The 23815-nt window shown below is 36.7% G+C and overlaps 1 long non-coding RNA gene across 1 annotated transcript; it reads right to left on the reverse strand.

Annotated features, from left to right (window-relative positions):
- Positions 1-14730: 14730 nt before the first annotated feature.
- On the reverse strand, positions 14731-16481 carry LOC104221720 (uncharacterized). The gene is made up of 3 exons (XR_709799.2): positions 16269-16481; positions 15976-16042; positions 14731-15042 (listed from the first exon to the last, which is right to left on the reverse strand). It is a non-coding gene; the product is annotated as an uncharacterized lncRNA (long non-coding RNA).
- Positions 16482-23815: the final 7334 nt, after the last annotated feature.

Below are 23815 nucleotides of genomic sequence, written 5' to 3' on the forward strand. Positions count from 1 at the left end.
GCATGATCGGTATGAACTATGACCTTGGCGCCCATGAGATATGGCCAAAATTTCTCCATCGCGAACACTATAGCCAAAAGCTCTTTCTCAGTCACCGTGTAGTTCACTTCAGCATCATTCATTGTCTTGCTCGCATAGTACACCGGATGAAATATTTTGTTCACTCTTTGACCCAAGACCACCCCAACCGCAACATCATTCACGTCACACATAAGCTCGAAAGGCAAGCTCCAATTGGGTGCGGTAATAATAAGAGTGGTGGTCAACTTGTGCTTGAGAAGTTCAAAGGCTTGCATACATCTCTCATCGAACATGAACTTGGTATCTATTTCCAATAACTTGCATAAGGGATTCACTACCTTCGAAAATTATTTGGTAAATCTCCGGTAGAACCCCGCATGCCCAAAAAAACTTCTAACTCCCTTAACAGAAGTAGGGGGAGGGAGCCTTGAAATCACATCAATTTTTGCTTTGTCCACCTCTATACCATGCTTTGAAATTTTATGCCCAAGAACTATGCCCTCCTCAACCATGAAGTGGCATTTCTTCCAATTAAGAACAAGATTGGTTTCTTCACAACGGGACAACACTCTATCAAAAATTTTCAAACATTCATCAAACGAGTCACCCACAACACTGAAGTCGTCCATGAACACTTCCAAAATATCGTCCACCATATAGGTGAAAATGGCCATCATACACTGCTAAAATATAGCCAGTGCATTACACAACCCAAAAGGCATCCTAGAAAAGGCAAAGGTGTCATATGGACAAGTGAAGGTGGTCTTCTCCTAATTTTCCAGAGTAATAAAGATTTGATTGTACCCAGAATACCCATCTAAGAAACAGTAGAAGGCACGCCCAGCAAGTCAGTCTAGCATCTGATCCAGAAAAGACAATAGAAAGTGATCCTTGCGGGTCACTTTATTCAACTTGCGGTAGTCCATGCATACCCTCCTTGTTGGAATCAACTCATTCTGCAAATTTGTAACCACGGCCTACCACCCTTCTTCGGCACACATTGCACCGGTGAAGTCCAAGAGATATCAGAGATGGGATACACAGCCCCGGCATCCAACCACTTGATCACCTCCTTTTTCACAACTTTTTGCATTGCCTCGTTCAACATCCTTTGATGTTCCAAGGAGGGCTTTGCATCATCTTCCAGAATAATCTTGTGCATATAGACTGCGGGGCTTATCCCCCGAATATCAGCTAAGGTCCTTCCAATTGCCTTCTTCCGCTTTTGTAGAACCGCCAATGTGGCATCAACCTGCATGTTAGTAATGCAAGAGGAAAAAATAACTGGAAAAGTTGAACTAGGGCTTAAGAATTCATACTTGATGTGTGGAGGCAACGACTTCAACTCCAACACTGGAGGTTCTTCGATTGAAGGTTTTGTTGGTGGAGTCTTCCTATTCTCAAGATCCAAAGAGAGATTCCTAGGCTCATAAGAGTAAGAGCCCATTCCATGTAAAGCACTCACGCACTCCACTCGGCCTTCATCCTTATTTACATCAAGATTCAACAATACTACCTCTAAAGGGTCCTCCACATTGATCATGGTACTAATACCATCAACTATCACTGCCGTGACAAGGTCCACAAAGGAGCACACCTCAGAACTGTTGGGCTGCTTCATTGACTTGCATACATGAAAGACCACTTTCTCATCACCCACCCAGAAGGTGAGTTCCCTTGTTTCCACATCAACTAAGGCCTTCCTAGTAGCAAGGAAAGGTATTCCCAATATGATTGGAACCTCATAATTTACCTCACAATCCAAGATCACAAAATCAGCTGGCAAGATAAATTTGTCCACCCGGACAAGGACATCATCAATAATACCCAATGGTCTCTTCATATTTCTATCCGCCATTTACAATCTCATGGAAGTCGGCCTTGGTTGCCCAATATCCAAAGTCTTAAAAACTGAGTAGGGCATCAAGTTGATACTTGCCCCCAAATGACATAGAGCTTTTGCAAAGTTCGCACTCCCAGTGGTGCAAGGAATGGTGAAAGCACCGGGATCTTCTAGCTTCGGGGCCATTGAGTGCACTATTGCACTAACTTGGTGGGTCATCTTGATAGTTTCACAATCCATGGATATTTTCTTTGTCACCAAGTCCTTCATGAATTTAGCATAACCTGACATTTGCTCTAGAGCCTCCACCAAAGGCACATTAATGGATAAGCTCTTCATCATGTCAATAAACTTCTTAAACTGATTCTCATTTTTCTGCTTCGTGAGCCTTTGAGGATAAGGTGGAGGTGGCCTTGGCAAAGGAGCCTTAGCTTTAGGCACAACCATTTTCGGTATGTCTATTACGTGTTCCCTAGACGAGTTCATGGTATTCTGAGCTTCCACCATCCGCATCTTGAATATCAATCCTCACTTACTCATTCACGTTCTCATCAATCACATTTTCAACCACCAAAGGAATCTCATCTTCTTGCTACTCAACTTCATCACTCAAAATTTCTTTTTGCTTGGAGGCATGCACAACACTGCCTCGTCCGCTTCTTGTAGTTACTGCCATAACATGATTGTTCTCACCCTTTGGGTTAACTATCGTATCACTTGATAGAGCCCCCTTAGGGCGAGTATTCAAGGATTGTGAGATTTGGCTTAATTGAACCTCCAAGTTTCGGATAGAAGTATTGTGGGACGCCAACTGAGCATCAGAATCCGCATTCTTTGTCATCATATGTTCAAACATCATTTCAATTCTCCCCATTTCATTGTTGGAAGAACTAGGACCTTGGGATGGAAATGGAGGTGGATTGTTCAATTGTTGATACATTGGTGGCCTTTGAAAGTCTTGCCCCCGATTTCCTTGATTGTCATTGTTCCAACCACCCTGATTGTTATTACCACCCCAATTGTTGTTGTTGTTGTTGTTACCATTCTAATTACCCTGATTGTTCTGATTATTGTTCTGATTGCCCCAATTGGAATTTTGGTTGTTGTTCCCCCAATTACTATTCCCTTGTTGTTGTTGATTGCCCCAATTGCCTTAGGGTCTCTATTGTTGCTGGTTGGAAGAATTGCCCCTTTGGCCCTAATAATTGTTCACATATTGCACTTCTTCATTCTACCCATCGTAACCATCATCTTGGAATCCACCACAATTATTGTCATATTGATCCGAACTCCCTTGGTTTTGTTGACCTCTTTGTTTTCTTTTGTTCACTAGCATGTTGACATCCTCCATAGCATTTACTTGGCACGAATTTTGAACCTGCTGTAACTGTGCCTTTGCTAGCTGATTCATTGTTGTTGTCAGCTCTACTATTGCCTGCCCATGATCATGTAGCTCTTTGTGTAGGTGAGTGACCGTGGCATCACCCTGTGGAACATTGGATCTACTTTGCCAAGCGGAGGACGTGCCAGCCATCTCATCAAGAATGTCACAGGCCTCATCATAGGACAGCTTCATGAAATTACCCCCAGCCAGTTGGTTCACTATGCACTGATTTATTGTGTTAATGCCCCGGTAGAATGTCTGTTGTATCATTGCCTCAGTCATATCATTGTTGGGACATTCCTTTACCATGGTTCTGTATCTCTCCCATATCTCATTTAATGGTTCGGTGGGCTCTTGCTTGAAAGCTAAGATCTCATCTCTCAATGCTGTCATGTGCCCCGGTGGGAAAAACTTTGCAATGAATTTATCCGCCAACTCATCCCAAGTAGTGATGGAATGATTGGGAAGTCGTTCAAGCCAATCCAATTCCTTTCCTCTAAGTGAGAAAGGGAATAGTCTCAACCGAAGTGCATCCTCTGACACATTAGTTTGCTTGCTCCCCCAACAGGTATCCACAAAACCCTTGAGATGTTTGTAAGCATTCTGATTGGGAGCACCCATGAAATACCTTCGCTGCTCTAATAATGTTAGCATCACATTTGTAATTTGAAAATTGCCCGCCCGGATCCGAGGTGGGACAATTGCACTAGCATATCCTTGGTTAGGAAGCACTCGAGCAGTCACTCTTGGAGGTGGCACGAGAGGGTCTGGAATATTATCATTGGCCTGGCGGCCACTCCTTTGTCCTTGAGGTACAATAGGAACCTCATCATCAATATTACCATCTACCTCCTCCCCTGGCGGAAGATCTCCAAGAGGTGCGTTGTTTGCTGCCATTTTATACCTGAAATTGTGACACACACAGATTAGTAACGTAGAAGGAAAGAAGAACAATACACAAAACTATTTAGATAGATAGCCAAAACTGTTAGCTCCCCGGCAATGGCGCCAAAAAGTGATCAGAGCCAACCCTACACCGCTACAAAGTGGCGAGAGCGGTCAAAGCAGCTTTTACCCAAGATGGTCGGGATCGAATCCACAGGGAGCTCGAAGTGGGAATTGGATTCCTATATAAACTATAGATGCGTAGTGCTCTTAATTACTCTTCCAATCATCTTTTGGTTGGTTGTTACTTCTAATATTTATGCTAATTATAAGCTAAATTAAACTAAGAATGATTGCTTGAAGGGTTTTCTAAATAGTAAAAGGGGCACTAGGGAAGTTACTTTCTCCTAGGTGAATACTTGACGTGATCTAAAGCCTAAGGCAAAGAAGTTATGTTGGGGATTATGATATAGCCAATGCACGGAATTACTCACTCTATACCTCTCGATATCTTGAGTGACTTTGTCCTAATTAACTTTCTCAAGACCAATTGGGTGTTAAAATTATGCAAGCAATATAGACTCAAGTCGGGTATTACTATCTCTAGGTTTAACCCTTTAATTGGGGCTATCAATCTCTTGATTACACCCCAATTCGTTGTTGGACTGATTTTCCTAGACTCAAGCTCTCTTTCTCAAGAAGAACCCAAGTCAAATAGCACAAATTAGTGTTTGCAACCACTAATTCAACATGAAAAACACAAATCAGTCCAAATATCAACTATACATAAACATCTAAGCCTTAAATCAAAAGACCCATCAAATACCCACACTAGGGTTGAGTCATAACCCTAGCTTATGGGTCTAGCTATCATAATAGTGAAAGAAAATAGAGAAATAGATGAAGAATAACCCATATGATTTAATTACAAACTAAGATATAGAAGATTCAATGTTAATCTAGCTACAAACTACTCAAAATAGCCTAATACAGCCGTTCACATGCTCTGGTCTTTCGCAGATTACCAAAGATGCCCTAAAAATGTGAAAAGAAAGTTTACTAGGCCAAATTTTCTGGACAAAAATACCCCTAACGAGGTAGTGCGGTCCGCACAAAATGCACTGCGGACCGCAATGAGGCTTCTTGGCTTAATTGATCATTCTCTAAATCTGGCCACCGCGGGCCGCATAAAATGCACCGCGGCCACGGTGGCTTCTATGCGGTCCACACAAAATGGCTTGCAGACCGCGCTGGCTTTAATCTCCATTTTTCATAACTCTCTGAATCTCATCTCCGCCGACCGCACAAAATGAAGTGTGACTGTAGTGAGGTTACTGCTGTCCGCACAAAATGGTTTGCGGCCGCAGTGCTTGAGTTACCAAAAGCTGCACCTCTCTGAATCTCCTCACTGCGGACCGCACTAAATGGATTGCGACCCCAGTGGATCTGTTTTAACTGTGCTTGGACTTGTTCTTGGAACATGTGCATGTTTCGCTCCTTTTTGAGCTGGGTTTGACTAATTATCACCTTTTTTACCAAACCCTGCAAACAAATACAACATGTAAGCCTTTGGGACTATTTTGTATACATTTTTAATCAGAACTCAAGTAAAAAAGAGTGTAAAATGAACTAGAACCCCTAGTTATCAATGCCCAAGTTCGAAATCACCATTTGTACCTAACGGAATCATCAAAACTCCGATCCGGGGTCAAATACACAAAAGTCAAACTTGGTCTATTTTTCCAACTTAAAACTTCTAAAATGAGAATCATTATTCCAAATTAATTTCGAATCACCCGAAAAACAAAATCGATGATACATGCAAGTCATAATACATCATACAAAGCTACTCATGACCTCGAACCATTGAACAGAATGCAAATATTCAAAATGACCGATCGGATAGTTACAAAACGCGAAGGGCATTTTTGGTCAGCTGGAACAGTTGGTCTTCATGATTGCGAGCGACCTTCCGCGATCGCGAAAAAGAAATCCGTGGACGGACAACTTTTTATTTCGGGACTTAGCCCATTCTCTCATATTTTCACTTGGTTTGGACAAATTTGAGAGCACTTTTGAGGGGGATTTTCATCCACATCACAAGGTAAGTGAATTCCACCAATTATTGAGTTAAATACATAGATTATAGGTAGAGTTTAACATAGAAATTGTGAAATTTTGGGATTTTTGTTGAAGAACCTAGGGTTTGGTAAAAATAGAATTTGATCACGAAATTGATTATGGAATTGGGAATAAGTTATATATTTGAGTTTGTAATATCATGAGTAACATTTATCTTTAAAAATTTCCGAAATTCGGGCACATGGACCCGGAGTGACTTTTATGGACTTTTCGAATTGGGTTGAAAAGTTACTCTAATAGATGAATTCTGAACTTATGAGCATATATTGATTAGTTTGTATGACTTTTGACTAGTTTCGGATTGCTCGGCATCGTTTGGGGACTACTAGTGAGGTCTTAGAGTCGAGTAGTGAGCTTGAAAGCGAGGTAAGTTTCTTACCTAATCTTGTAAGAGGGGGTTATCCCCTTAGGTGTATAAATTATTGTGTGCTACTTGTTGTGGAGTCTATATACGCACAAGGTGACGAGAGTCCGTACGTAACTATATTTATATTTATGTCCGGATAGACTTAGATTCACATGATGTCTTAAATGTGCTATTTGTATTAATCTTATATATTTGATTTCGTTAATTTATGACTAGGATTGAGACTAGAATAAAAGACCGAGTCTCTTACTTTGGAAATTGTGAAATATTTGATGAACGATTGTTCTGTGTCTTCTTGACTCACATGTATTTTCTCGAGTGAGAGAGTTTCTCTATTGTAATGGGATCGGGTCGTTCGCCTTGGAAGGATTACAAACTATTCAAATGGGATCGGTTCATTCGTCTTGGCAGTGTTTTAAATCATTCTTATGGGATCGAGTCGTTCACCTCGGCAGTATTGTGAGATATTCCTATGAGTAGTGAGCTTGGAAGTGAGGTAACTTTCTTTCCCAATCTTGTAAGAGGGAATTATCCCCTTAAGTGTATAATTGTTGTGTGATACTCATCACGGGGGCTACGTACGCATGAGGTGACGAGATTTCGTACGTAGCTATATTCATGTTTATGTCCAGGTAGACATAGATTCATATTATGACTTAAATGTGCTATTTGTATTGATCTTGTATATTTGATTTCTTTAATTTATGACTGGGATTGAGATTATAATAAAATATTGGTCGAGACTCTTACTTTGGAATTGTAAAATATTTGATGAACGATAGTTTTGTGTCTTCTCGACTCGCATGCATTTTCGCGAGTTAGAGAGTTTCTCCATTCTAATGGGATCGAGTCGTTCCCCTAGGCAGGATTACAAACTATTCTAATGGGATCAGGTCGTTCGCCTCGGTAGTGTTTTAAATTATTTTTATGGGATCGGATCATCCATCTCGGTATATGGGATCGGGTCATTCGCCTTGGCAATATTGTGAGATATTTCTATGGAATCAGGTCATTCGACTCGGCAGACTCGTGTGTAACACTTGAGATTTGATTTAATATTGGTATTAGTTGATCTAATCCTGCGAGGCCGGTTGTGCCATTTTAGTGATTTTGTAATGATCCATATTTGGAAATTTATTATTAAAGCTTATATGTTTTGTTGTTACTTGTTGTGTTTCATACTTGTCTACTTTATATATTTTATTATTTTGACCACTAATAAGTGTAAAGTCGACCCTTATCACTACTTTTTCGAGATTAGACTAGATACTTATTGAGTATGTGTTGATTTACGTAATTATGCTATACTTCTGCACTGATTGTGCAGGTATTGAGACAGATACTTCCAGTGGTCATATGGGCACGTAGACGCATCACACGGAGACTTAGTGGTGGGATGTCTTCCATGCTTCGATCTGCAGCACCCGAAGTCTCCCTCTATCTTATTTATTGTTTCTGTCCCTTTCATTTTAGACAGTAGCTACAGTAGTTTTGTATATTCCTTAGATGGCTCATGCATTTGTGGTACCGAGTTTTGGGGGCTACTAGTTGTTATTCAACGTTGTACTTATTATTATTATCACTATGATTTATGCATTATTCGTACTTGGTATTGCTTGCCTACGATATCGTTGGGTGCCATCACGATTTATGATGTGACGTGGATCGTGATAAGGCGTGTGTCATGCTTGAAACGAGACTTGAAGTATCTGCCTCGAATATGACACTTTTTATTTAGCCACAAGAATATCTAAGATTTTACACCATGAACTTTGAACTCATCGGAATAGCCTCAATAATTTGGAACTTGCATTTTAAAGCTAATATCAAGTCATCTATGAAGTTTCTCGTGTGGTATTAAGCTTCTTCATTCAAAATTGTACTTGAGTATCCCTTTTCTTGATAAAGCAATTTTTCCGCATAGAGACTTTCTTTAAAATTCAGTAACACTGGAATTGAGGAACTAAACAAGAGCTATATTGAGACATGAAGAGATATCACCAATTGAAAGAAGGCAAGTTGGGAATAGAGACATAAATGTAACTTCAGCGAAGAATCATTTGGCGCATCCCTCTCGCAATTTTGCTACTTCGGTGATTGTTCATCCATCCATATGATTTTACGGCTGTGGCGAGGAACCACTTGAATAGAACAAGAGATGTTGCTCTTAGAGATTGTCCCCATTGTTGAAGATTTGCTTTTCTTCGTCGTCTCTAAAGAAGATGAAGTATTTATATTTATCGATTCTATCAAATCTGAGCTTGCTCCTTGTCGACGGGCCAGCACGATTACGTTCATTGGATGTAGCATCATAGATATTTTTGCTTATAGTGTTGTTAATTTTTCTTGCAGCCATCATAGCAATTGCTCCAGATTTTGCCAATTTGATTTGTGAGAGAAAAGATGAAGGGCAAATTTGGTCTGACCAGGCATGCTAAGTTGTTTGCAATAAATTTTGAGATATGAAAATTTAATTGCAATCACAAAATAAGAGAAAATTAATTTTATTAATCAACTATGAGTAAAATTATATTTGTTTCCTTGATTCTTATTTCTAAATTATTTTTCATGATTCGAGGGATGGATCAGAGTGTTTCTCGAATGTAGGATAAAGTACACCGCCACGTGATGTATTATATCTCTATGAAAGTTGAGCATTGCATGGATCGATTACAAGGAAAACCTTCTCATGATATCTCCTTCTTGTTTCTTTTATCGAGGGCTAAAATGGTGTATCTCTCGAGCGAAGGATTTATGTAGATCTTCTTGAAGTATTTGATTGTTAAGAACCGTTCGACTGCACACCGCTTTGATTTTGAGCAAGAACAATCGGACTTGAGAAAGACGGTACTTGATATCTTGATCTCTTTGTGAATATGCTAAGAGTTTATGAGATTTTCAAGATACTTTCAAAGAAAATGTATGATTCGTTGTATAGGTATGAGTTAGAGTTTAGAATAGAGTAGCCTCTAAGAAACCCTTAATAGATTTTTGGGCTAGTCATGAAGAAGCACAAGTCAATGAATTTGATCCATAAAATATAGGAATTCTTACCTCCTATAGCAAAGGTTAACACCTTATTTATTTTAAATAAATACCATTTTAAAAAATTATATTTTATAGACACTTTTTAATGTTTATAGCAAAATATCTAATTTTGATTATCTCCTACCCATAAGTCACTAAATATGCTATTCAGTTACACTATTTTCTTTCTCTCCGTATTTTACTTTGCGGGAATTTGCGCAAACAAAAGAGCAGACCGGGTACCCACGAAGAGAAGTCGGGATGGCAACGTCAACCAGCAAAACTGGCAGCAACAGCAGAGATGGTTCAACGAAAACGATGGTGGCTGATCAAATCACTCGGTCCACCTCCAATCTCCTCCATCTCATGCTTCAGTCCTCTTTTGCCCTTGTCCTTTTAGCTATGTTTCCAATTTTATTCCACAAAAGAGTACTCTTCTACAAATAATCGGCACCCTACTATGCAATTGCGCCGATCAGCTTCTGCTACTGATACATCCAATTTTGCTATGCCTGCTATCTTTGGCATAGGGTCTCCAATGGCTGCATATACATACATGTTGGTAATAGTGAGATTCAGGGTTTTTGCTCGACGGTGGATTCACCGGAAATTAGGGGTTGTTCTTGAAGAGAGACAACGGAGTTTGGGGTTGAGCAACTTAATTTTTTGTTAATATATTCAATGTATTTTCAATGTATCACGTTGTTTTTTCATGTATTTCATTGTATTCATTGTCTTTTTTTTCATTGTAATTCAATGTATCTCGCTGTATTCTATGTATTTCATTGCATTCACTGTTTTGTTTTTCCATTGTATTTCAATGTAATGTATTCATATGTTTTTTTAATTAATATAATTTATGTATTCAGATGTATTATATAATTTCTCCGAAGATTGCTATGTTTTTGGGGTATTTTTCAGTTGAGAACCTTTTTTTATAACTGGAAATACAAAATTTGTGTGTTGTAATTGAGTTTGTTGAGTTATATTAGGAGTCTATTATGTTAATTGATTCACTTTCCGTTTAAAAACAATGTAATCCCCTGTTTCACGCCGTGAATACAGTCGAATACAATAATCTATCCAGCTGTAATTCCATGTTTCACGCCATGAATACAGTCGAATACACTCGAATATAACAACTGATTAGCTGGACTTCCCTGATTCACGCCTATTTTTGCTACTGTATTCATGAATACAGTATCAAATACATCTTATAACCACAAAAAAGATATTTATAATCTGTAATATAGTAAATGGTATCTATAGATGACTAATTACTACTAAAAGATAGTGTTTTATGAAAATTTCCCTAAAATATACATGTCTACAGTGTATCAAAGAAATTTCGAAAAATCAATCGAATCAAAAAATGTCTTAAACTAACAGAACATTAACATGTAATTTGGTTTGACCCGAATCATATTAAATTTAAACTATTAATATTTGATTCAGTTTGATATTAAAAAAAAAGTTATATAGAAACTAAACCAAGTGTCAGTATCTGTTGCGATAAAAAATACTCACGCAAGTGCACGTGATCGTCAAGTAATAAAGTAGTGAGTAGAATATCGTTCCCACAAAGACTTATGATTAACTATTGACTGATTCAAACTCAATTAACTTATTGATTCAAGAGATTTTTCACAAAATATAGAGGTCACTAATTTACTACCTAAAACCATCAAGCAATGAATTAACTAGAAATCAACCAAACAAATAGCAATTTCGAATAACAATTAGTAGGAGAGAATATTCCAGGGTCACGGGTTAGCTAACAATCGTGTTGCGTTCTTGTTTTAAAATGACTAATTAATTTATCTGGATTGTTAATTGACAGGGTTGATATTGCTCATAAGAATCTGTCGAATTCTTACTCGCCTATTCAAGCTAACTTAATGCCTATATGTCTATGAAATTAAGATTAACAAAAATGCATTTATACTTCCTGTATTTCAACCAAGCAAGACAATTAGGTATATGTCTATCCTAATTGTGAATCCGTTCCCCGATGCCCGGGTTCAAGAACTTGCTCTATTTAACTCTACATGCAATCTAGAATTCCCATTTTCGAGTTCAACTCTAGATTCGTAGATAGTATTTCAATGTTATCTACTCAGCAAAATAATTAAAAACAGAATTAATTATAAGACATACTTTACCAAACACATATTTCGACGACCACATTTTCAACATAACACTATCAAATCAATTATCCTTTGAGAAATCTATTATTTACCAAGATATATTGATGATAATTGAATCAAATAGTGATGAATAATTTAAGGACTCAATTTAAAAATATATTATTTTTAACATGAAATAGATTCTTACACTTAACAAAAGAAAACTACCAATCAAACTAGAATGTAAAGGTAAAGAATTGTACTAAAAGTGTAAACGATTAACATTTACTATAAAAATTTTGAAACTTTGTATAAAAGTATATATATATATATATACACACACACATAGGTGTAATAATAAATGTAAAATAGTTACTCCTATATTCGGTTTGGTTCGATTTTTTTTATTAAACCAAACTGAATTTGATCGGTTTTTAAATTTCAAAATCATAACCAAAAAGTATCTTTTTTTGGTCGGTTTGGTTTGGTTTTCGGTTTGGTTCGGGTTTTCGGATTTTTATGAACACCCCTAATCTCAGCTTTGCCCAGGTGCGGATGTTATGGGGATGCTACGGGTTGACTTCACTGCTAAGGGGTGCACCAAATAACTTTCTTCCCAAGGTTGGATGCGAGACATCCAACCTCTTTTCCTCTAGTTGGACCATCTTTTCTTCATATTTTTGCACTCCAAACACCCTAAATCATCAAAACATAACTCCATTAGTCATAAAACCAATAATTAAGCCATGTTGGGAATTTTTAACACTAAAGAGCAACAAAAAGCGGTTAAAATATGGGTAAAATAATATCAAAATATATAGAAATATGCCCAACATCAGTATCCAATATTTTGGATTTGTTTGATCAGTTGACCTAATTGCTGCTCTTTCCATTTCGGTTTAAATGGTGATATTTGACTGAGTATGAAACTGAAAATACTGAAATTTTTAAAGATTTTAAATTTTAAACATGTCATAAAATTCCACTGTTATCTCCAAAACTAGTTAACTTGCTCGCGCTACGCGTGATCATATAAAATTATTCCAAGTACAATACCAAAAGTTAAAAGTAAAACAAACATTAAGAAAGATATATACACATAAAAACAATTTTAAGATAAAAATTAAAATATAAAGAAAGTTATTTCAACGCTCATTATATAAAGAGCAAAATATGTAATGTTAGCACTACTATTGGCTTTTGTGAGGCTCCCATGTTGGACTTTAAAGTCTCATTCATGCATATGAGAGGTTGTGATTGGCAGGAAAAACGTTTGTAAAGCTTGCATTTAAGGAACAAATTGTTTTTGTGTTGTTAGTGATAATACAAATACACCCAATAATAACATATTTGTGTTGTTAGCAAAATAAAAATAAAATAAAATAAAATAATTAATAACATTAATTTATTACTAATAAACATCAATTATGAAATGGGAAGAGAATCAGAATATCTCCAATAGAGAGATCTTGTAATGGAAAAATTAGGAAAGTGAAAAAATAGAAACTGATTCTATATCCTGATTTGCCTCTACCCAAGAGTCGCCTCCTCTACAGAATTAAAACTTAAAGAGACCACACCATTTTCTTTTTGCTAATATTGAAATATGAATGCTTTTAATGAATTTAGATGTAGTCGGCAAGATCATTTTAAAATATACATTTATAAATATTTAACTGCAGTAATTGTTAATTCTAGATTACTTCTACAAACTACCGCAAAAAGATTACCTCTCTGGACTACAGAAGCGCACAAAATATAACATAAGGTTTTTAATTGTATGAAGGAATTTTTTTGGCATTGATAAAGCAAAGTAATTTACTCCACTAATGAAACACCAAGATGGTGTCAGCTTTACAAAAATTAAATGACATTGTACAACAAAGCTGCCGAAAAATCTAACCACCGATAGAAGTATGTATATTTACTTTGCACCAAAAATAATGAAGTAAGAAAAAGAGAAACTCTTGACTCTTGAGTAGCTTAAATGAGAGAAGAAACTAACCCTATTTTGTTAATTCATTTGAAGCAAATTAAATATGAGTAGGTTTAGTTGCATAAAGAAAGCCGCAAAGCAATTGTGCTCTTTCCATATTCAATGCCACCTCATATACGAGTCCTCATACCTTTAATATAAAAGTGTTTCTTTTACATTGACACTGACAAATTCTCACTAATAATTATGAATACCTCTAAATAATAACGTTATGGTCGTAGATCAGACAAAAAATATTTCTTTTTCATGGACAGAAGTAAGATGATGAGTAGGATTTCAAGACTGTTATTCTTCCTAATAACTTTTTTAACGAAAATTCTCAAATTCCTTGACGTTTCTTGCTTTTAACACAAAGGAAACTCCATGAATTTTCTTTGTGTTCTTTCAAAGAACTGAAACCTAAGTATCGGCCAAAAACTAGCAAGTGGAAGCTTTTGTTTGGCAGAATTGTTGGCGGAAGTGACGAAACTTAATGCATCCAGAATATTCCCAGTCTGGCAAAGACCAAAGACGACTACAATGTATAGATCTCTCCATTAGCTTCCAAATCCCGTTGGTTTAATTTATAGACTTTTGAGCTTTCTAGCATAAGGCAAAATTCATGGTGAGAGACTTTTGGGCTTTCTGATCAAGGCAACGGTTGCTTCTTAATTTGCTTAAATCATGTGATTAAATTGCATGTTAAATATTCTGTTACATTAGCCATTAAAGGTGGAATTATTTGAGGTATTAATGATGGGGACGTTTGGTTTTCTGTTTAAAAAAGAGATAGGATAAAGAAGGGAAGGAGGTATAACTAAGACTATGTAATTAAGATGTGATGTTTTGAAACTTTAATCTATAGCACATAAATATAGAAAAATAGGAAAAATGTCAAAAATTGAGAAAAAAGATAAATGTGATTTATGGACAAAGAGACATGCCTTATCACCTTCTCCATTCCCAACTTTATATTTATATATAGATATAGATAGGTACATGTATTTCTTCTTGCCCATCAAATGAATTCATGATCGCCTCTCATTTCCAAAATACAGCAATATTATTCTTGAAGTCCATCAAATGAACATGCACATATACTACTCATACACTACCATTAACTTGTAGAATAACTACTGCTCACAATAGCCACATCTTGACTTGCCTTCCATGACCATGAAAGTCCCATGTATCAGTCCAGAGGTTGGACAAGAGCATGGAACCATTTCAGTCTCAAGAGATTTTTCTCGGCATCCATGGGAACATGGTTTCCTGTTTCAGAAAAGAAGTTTAAAGGTGTGGTATATATTAGCCACTAGGAGCATAAGCTAATAGAATCGCACAAAAATTAAGGGAGAAACAGAAAAGAATTGAATCTATATGCACTTATAGTGAAAAGATTTTTCATTGAATGGTAGAGTTTAACTTATTATATTAGATACTTACTGATTTCAGTGTTACCGATTAAAGCGTATCAGAAAGATATATATAATTACATAATTAATTGATCTGATTATGTAAATATATATATATATATATATATATATATATATATATATATATATATTGACATTGTCGGTTTATAGAGATTATTAAGCTTAACAGAAAAAATGCCCTCAGTCAAATATGATAGTCACTGAAAATGGATAAATTTTCATACAAAATTTTAAGAGATTTAATCATATTTAAATATTAGGTTAATAGGATCCAAATAGAGGCTGATGTATATTGAAGACATCAGATAATTGACGCACCTACATAGTATTTGTTTACATACAACTTAAGTGCGATGCCATTAGTCACGTCAAAGATATAATGCAATATATAGTGCTCCTCTTCCATTGGTTAAATTCGCCAAGGCTGAAATTTGGATTTCTCCAAATAATATCAAGTTGCTCGTTGCCGGAAAATTCAATAATGAATGTCATATAGTAAGTCAATTAAGAGCAGAAGAATCTAGTCGTTTAACTACCGCCAAATGCTTAAATAGTACTGCTGCATTATCGTTCAAGGAATATTCAAGAGCAACATATATGACGCACAGAAAAGGAATCCAAATGTCTATACATCAATAATAAAAATTTATAATGTGAAGAACCCAATACCTGGTGATTCAAACACATTTCATATTTGAACAAGAGCACAGTAATGACTAAGAAACACAAATAAAAGCTTTAGTACCATCAATAGATCCAAATGAAGTACCTCCTTTGACATGGTTTTCCACATCTCAATAGCTTTTCCATCCACTTCAAGTTCATTATCATCCATCCTGTTCTTCACAATATAAAACCGAACAATATAATGACAAATTAAACAATTTGGCTTATATGTCAAGAATATAAACAAACATATATCTTTGTCGAAGAATATGTTGTTGAGAGGTAACATATAATCACTGAAATTAATCGAAATGCGTGACCCGGACATTATAGTTATAAAAAAAAATAGAGTTGTGAATTGAATGATTGACATAGACACAGGAGTGAACAACTTACATGAAAATCCAGAAAGCCGATCTGGGTTGGTCTTCACGCCTCAGTACTTTAACACTTCTTTTCCTCCAATGGCAAATCGATTTCGTTAGTACAAAATCTGTCTGTACATATTAATACATGTCAGTCAAAGCGACTGCGACGGAAAGGCCACAAGTTTCACTGATATAAAGATATATATAAGTAGAGACACATTATGAGCAGCATCAACTAATTAATCATCATTTGATTTCCGACGACACTCAAAGATATAACCTATAATATGCGAAGTAAAAGAAAAGTAAGAACCATTTTTGGAAAGCAATCCTGTTAGGACCACTACGCTTAATTTGGACTGCAGGAACCCTTCCCCTTATTCTAGCTTACGGTTCGACCGAATCTAATAACTTATTCAAATTATGTATTTGTATTAAAAATTTAAATAATATATATAAATTATTTAATTTAAAATCCAATAACTTAAAACAATTACAATCCTGAATTCATAAGGTTCAAATCCTACTTCCGTCTATGTATACCATTGAAATGGAAAGCTACGATATATGATCATTACTTGGTATTTTATTGGAGATAGGTAGACCTACTGTTTCAACTAACACACTGGCGGGGCGGGGGTTCATCATATGTTCAAAAACTCACTAACTAATTAATTTAAATTCACATTGCTTACTGACCGATTAATTCAAAATTTGCACTTTTAATAAGGCCTACAAAAGAATTTTTTATTTTTAATAATTACACACAAAATCTCTAATTAAATATGAGACTCTCATCTATCCGGTGACGCTCCTTGCTTGTTGATGGGACTAGTTTAAGCTCTCATAATTGAAGTGGACCGCCTTTTAGGAAAGGGCAAAGATTACCTCCAATGACTCAAAAGTTGGGGGATGTACGAACCTCTAATAAGCTGCCATTTAAAAGTCAAGTTGCATGATCCTAAACTACACATGGCTTTGTCTGGTTGGGTTGGACGCAAAGAATTAGAAATTGATACGATACACTTTCATTATTAGTTTGTTTCAAAAAGAATGATGCATTTTAACAATTTGAAATAATTCAACTTTAAACTCTTCATTTTATTTATTTTACTCTTAATAAGAAATTTTTATAACTACATAAATGTTATGACCCCACAAAGTTTTTACTCCTTCCTTATTAGTATATTTCAAAAAGAATGATGCATTTCGATAGTTAGAAATAATTCAACTTTAAACTTTTTATTTTATTCATTTTAGTTTTAATGAGAAGCTTTTATAATCACAAATGTCATAACCTCACAAAGCTTTTACCTCTTAAATTTTTAAGACCACAAGTTTCAAAAGTCTTCTTTTTTCTTTTTCTTATATTCCGTGACGTTATCCATGGTGGGTCTGAGGAAGGGAAGGGGTAGACCTAAGAAATATTGGAGAGAGGTAATTAAGAAGGACATAGCATTACTTTAGCTCACCGTGGACATGATCCACGATAGGAATGTGTGAAGATCGATGATTACGGTTGTAGGTTGAAAGATAGTAGTGTATTCCTCCAAGACCGACCAATAGTACCAGGACTATTTTTGTAATTTCCTATTTATGGTTCTTTCTTATGCATGTTGTGGCTTTCACACCCGTTACCATGTTATATTGATGCTAATATTCTTTTCTACTTGGTTGATTTATTTTCACTATTCCTTAAGTTGAGGATCTATCAGAAACAACATCTCTATCTCTATGAGGTTGGGGTAAGATCAGCATAGGCATTACCCTCCCTAGACCCCATTTATGGGATCAAACTGGGTTTGTTATTTTGTTATTGTTAAAGTCTGTGATGAATCAAGCTACCTCATCTAGTGGGCATTTGGACATAAGAATTATAAAATCCCGAAAAAAAAAGTAAAAAAAAAAAATTGAAAATTAAAGTTGTGTTTGGACATGAATATAATTTTGAGTTATTTTTAAATTTTTGTGAGTGATCTGAGTGAATTTTAAAAAATAGCTTTTTGGAGTTTTTCTAATTTTCGAAAAATTTCAAAATTCATCTTTAGGTGGAAATTAAAAATTTTATGGTCAAACATTGATTTTGAAAAAAGAGAATTTTTTTTGAAAAAAGTGAAAAAAAATTCATGGCCAAACGGACTCCTAAATTGGGACGGATGAAGTATAAGGATACGTAAAAATAGCACGGGCTGACCAGTTTTCGGACTAGTCATTCAAAAATAGCCAGCGTTTGCCAAGTCATTAAAAATAATCACTATTCTGCTGCAATAGAGACCGGTCCAGCATAATATACTGGAGTTCGGTGCACTTGCGTATGAACTTCCAGCATATTATGTTGGAACTCCAACACACAGAAAGTTCCAGCATAATATACCGGAGATTCGAGCACTTGTGTATGAACTTCCAGCATAATATGCTGGAGTTCAAGTATACTTATGCTGGAACTCTAGCATAATATACTGGCGTATTTTCCGGATTTTGAACAGTGTATTCGCTCAGATTTATCTTTACATAAAAAATGGCTAAATTTTGATTACTTTTGAAAGCGTGATTATTTTTTAATGACCACTTGTAAATCTGTCTATTTTTTAATTTGTTCCTTAGGATACAGTACGCAGCAGTGCTTATGTTGACACATACTTCTCAATGGATTAGTTTGAATATAATGATATCCTTTGAGCCTTGTGAAGGGCCACTCTAGACCAGACTAGGCATTTCTCTTCTTGGTAAGATGACACTTTTCCTGTCATTTGAAAATTTACTTGTTCAAGCAAAATCAAATTATATTTGAATTTAATTACAGATCGGATATTTAAGATATTTTTTTTAAATTTGAACATTGGATATTTAAAACTCTTTATCTTATCAGCATTTGATATGTATAAATTATCTTTAATCATTCAAAAGATTAAATATAAAATCCATGCAAAATCATAAGTAAATATTATATTCACAAACTATTATACAAAATCATAATTTATTTGACGAAGAACACTCTAATTTGGTGGTGGCAATTTGTAGCGTGGTTGCCGACAGAAATGATTGGATGGAGGTGGCTAGCAATAGTGAATGTTCAGTAGTGGTTGGAGATGGTAATTGTGCGTTCATTGCTAGGGCAATGGGTTGTAATATTAGTGGCAGGCGAGAGGTAGTTATTGGTTAACAATGGTGATTGTGTCAGAGGCGCTGGTGGTTGGTGGTGGAGGCTAGTGGAGGTGGCTAACGATGGTGATTGGTGATAATATCATGCAATGAAGTCTAGTCGTGGAACTGGTTGATGATATTGACAGGCAGTATAAGTGGTTGGTGGTGATGATGGCGGTGGTAGTTGCAGGATAAAGGTTAGTGGTGGTTGATATTGGTTAATGGTGAATGTGGTTGGTGATGGTGGATGACGATATTAAAGTTTGGCGGAGGTGTTTGTGCAGTGTAGGCTAGTTGGCGGTAGAGAAGGCTAGTAATGAAGATGGTGGTTGTGTGGTTGAAGTTAGTGGTGGTGATTGTGTGATGGTAAATGTCAACTTTACAAGAAATTATAAATGAAATTTTTAATGATTTAAGTGTACTGGAACTCCAGTATATTTCAGTATAATATACTAATTAAACTTTCAGCAAAATATACTTGAGCTCCAGTATATTATATTGGTCCAGCATAATATGTTGGTGTCACGACCCTAAAATCGAACCCGGTCGCGATGGCGCCTCTCGTGAAGACAAGGCCAGCCAACTATTCCCAATTCGACGTTAAACAGTTAAACAACAAGAAAACAGTCTAAAACATGATTTAATAATACTAAGTAGCAGGTAATATCAATAAAATGCGGAAGTACAATCCAACACAGCCCTAACCGGAGTGTCACTAGTCATGAGCATCTATAAGTCATAATAGAAATCCGCTAAGTCAATAAACTAATACAGGTGTCTGAAAAATGTAGAAGTGATAAAGGAGTAGAGACACGGGGCTGCGGACGCCAACAACTACCTCATGAACTCCGAATGTCCGCCTGAAGCTGAAGGGATCAGCATTCGGGAGCGGAACCAGCTACGCCTGAATCTGCACACAGGGTGCAGGGAGTAAAGTGAGTACTCCAACTCAGTGAGTAACAAATATAAATAATGACTGAAAGTAAGAAAACACGTAAGGCACAAGACATTCTATAATGAAGCAATAAAACCATTTAAAAGCAGTAAATCAGTGAAAAGTTAAGTAACAATCCTTTTTCAACAAGTAAACAGGTAACTGACAGGCAGTTAAGGTAAAGTAGACAAATAGAAGTTCGCCCCTCGGGTACAGTATCAACAAATTCGCCCCTCGGGCAACATCTCAGAACAATATCAGCCCCTCGGGCTCAATCTCACATCACAATAGGTACTCGCGCTCACTGGAGGTGTGCAGAAGCTTAGAGGGGCCTCTTACGGCCCAAGCGCAATAATAAGTCATCTCGTGGTATCAAAACTAGGCCATCGGTCTCATATCAATCAAGCCACCTCGTGGCGCACATATCTTGGGCCGGGCCCTCAGCCTCAAATCGGTATCAGTGTTTCCTCACAACATAGGCCATCGGCCCTACTTAGTCAAAATCCTCACAAGCCACTCGGGTAGTAGTAAAACATGTTTCTTAACCCAAAATATCATTTAAAAGATCATGTAAGTGTTAAAACAGAGTAAACATGGTTGAGTACGGAAATAGTAAAACATAACATGACTGAGTTCAAGTATGAAGTCAAATAGTGAGAAAATACCAGTAAAAATCCCCAAATGGTTCAAATAGTTGTCACGAAGCCCAAATATGACATTCAGCCCAAATAATGATGATAGCAAATAGTTTTCAGTCAAATACATGGTAAAATCATCAATCAGGACGGACCAAGTCACAATCCCCAATAGTGCACGACCCCACGCTCGTCATCAAATGTGTGTCTTACCTCAATATAGCACTACGACGTGCAAATTTGGGGTTTCAAACCCTCAGAACATCATTTACAATCATTACTCACCTCGAAGTGGTCAAATCCCTAGCTCGCGACGTCTTTGCCCTTCGAATCGGCCTCCATGCGAGTCGAATCTATCCGAAATTAGAACGAGGACGTCAAAATATGCTAAGGGAACGAAACCCAAGCGAAAACAATCAATAATTGGCACAAATTCCGAAATTACCAAAACCCGACCCCCTGGCCCACGTCTCGAAATTCAATAATTTTTACATAAATAGATTCTTTATCTCCCAACGAGTTCATACATATCAAAAGTTCTCAAATTCGACCCCAAATGGTCCTTCAAATCCTCAATTAAAGGCCTAAGTTCCCAAGCCCTAGTTTCCCCAAATTTCACCCTTGATTTCCTTAATTTCTAGCTCTAATCTATGGAATAATAGCATAGGAATGAGTTTTAAGTCCAAATCCCTTACCTTAATGAAGTTCCCTTGAAATCTCTCTTTCAAATCGCCCAAAAAGCTCCAAAGCCGAAGTCAAAAATGGTGAAATAGCTCAATTTCACAAAATGAAATAACTTATATGTTCTGTCCAGACCTTTCCGCATATGCGGTACCACATTTGCGGTTAAATCCTCCTCTTCTAAGGAAATCACTAACCAGCCCAAAAATCGCATCTGCGATAAGCCTTCCGCATCTGCGACTCCGCAGATGTGGCCATACTGACCACTTTTGCGGTTCCTGACATTCTTCCAAAATCCGCTGCTGCGGCCCCTCTCTCTCGCATATGCGGCGCCGCACCTGCGGTCAGCAATTCAGCAGCTGCAACAACAATCCAAACTTCCCGTTAACCATCCGAAATCACCCCGAGGCCCTCGGGACCTCAACCAAAAGCACAAACATGTCCTAATACCTTGTTCAAACTTGTTCCAATCATCAAAACACCTCAAACAATATTAAATCACTCAAAACACATCGGATTTAAGCCAAACTTTCTAAAATCTTCCAAATTCCGCTTTTGATCAAAAACTCAACCAAACTACGTCTGAATGACCTGAAAATTTGCACACACATCCAAAATAACCCAACGGAACTACTGCAACTCTCAAAATTCCATTCCGACCCCTATATCAAAATTTTGCCTACCAACCGAAAATTGCCAAAATACCAACTTCGCCAATTCAAGCCTAAATCTACTCCGAACCTCCAAAACTCATTCGGATCACGCTCCTAAGTCCCAAATCACCTTCCGAAGCTAACCGAACCACCGGGACTCACATCCGAGCCCTTTAACACATAAGTCAACATCCGGTTGACTTTTCCAACTTAAACTTCCTTAAAGAGACTAAGTGTCTCAAACCTTACCAAAATCATTCCGGATTCGATCCGACCAACCTGATACCACATAACACGGATAAAAAAGCATAAAGAAGCAAAAATAGGAGAAAATGGAGCGGTAACTCATGAGACAACTGGTCGGGTCGTCACATCTAGAAGTTTATACACAGGTGCTCCAATATCCAGTATATTATGCTGGAAATTTTCGCGTGTTCGAGTTCCAGCATAATATGCTGGAAATTAATACACAGATGCACGGATCTTCAGTATATTATGCTGGAATGTTACATCTCGCGTTTTTCGTATGTTAAAATTTCGTCTTCAGTTAATTGACATAGACTCGAGGATGCAATTATCTGAAAGTTAACATATTTATGCTATTTATAACAGGCAATAAGTAAGTGCCATGAAGGAAAGGGTACACGAATTAAAGAAAATGAGTTTTGTTGAAGGTTGTCGATTTGGGATAAAATACGGACCGAGCGTTAATATCTGATATTTATGGACTAGTACTATATGACCATGGTAGTAAGATATATAAAGTATATTTAAAATAAGTAGAATTTTAAGTAATTTGAGAGAATTCTTAATTATGCTGATAAGTGGTTAATTATCAGATAACAGTGTCACACCTCCTTTTTACTCTACCTACACCCCGCAAAGGGCGTAAAGGAGTTTTTCCATTTAAAGGACAATCGGAACGGGAATTAATTATTAATTATTCAGAGTCGCCACTTGGGAGATTAATGGTGTCCCAAGTCACCGGTTGAATCCCGAACCGAGGAAATTTATGACTCTGTTAACAGTCCGCGAACCAGAAATCCGAGTAAGGAATTCTGTTAACCCGGGAGAAGGTGTTAGGCATTCCCGGGCTCCGTGGTTCTAGCACGGTCGCTTAACTGTTGTATTTGATTTTATCTGATTTTAATACTTGCTAGCTTATGCACCCTTTTTATCATGATTTATTTAAAAGAATTGCAATGTGTGAAAACGCGTTTCGAACCCCGTCACAATCAATGCGCCCGTGATTGTCAACACATTTTGACTTCATTGAGATTTGGATTCGGGTCGCATCAATGCGCACCTGAGTTTAAGAAGGTATTTTATTTAAAATTGCGCCTAAAGATTCTAACGTAATATTGTTTTGGGGAAGACCGCGAAATTCGTTAAACGGTCATCCCAAATCCTAAACATTTTAGTAGCCAAATATCGACAGCCCAGGATACATGATTTTTGTTGGGCGAAGTTCATTTCTAATAAAAAGACCCATTTGAGAGTAACTACAATTTTCTAGTGATCAAATATC

Source organism: Nicotiana sylvestris, chromosome 5 (assembly GCF_000393655.2).
Source record: "Nicotiana sylvestris chromosome 5, ASM39365v2, whole genome shotgun sequence".
In the NCBI taxonomy this organism is placed as follows: Eukaryota; Viridiplantae; Streptophyta; class Magnoliopsida; order Solanales; family Solanaceae; genus Nicotiana; species Nicotiana sylvestris.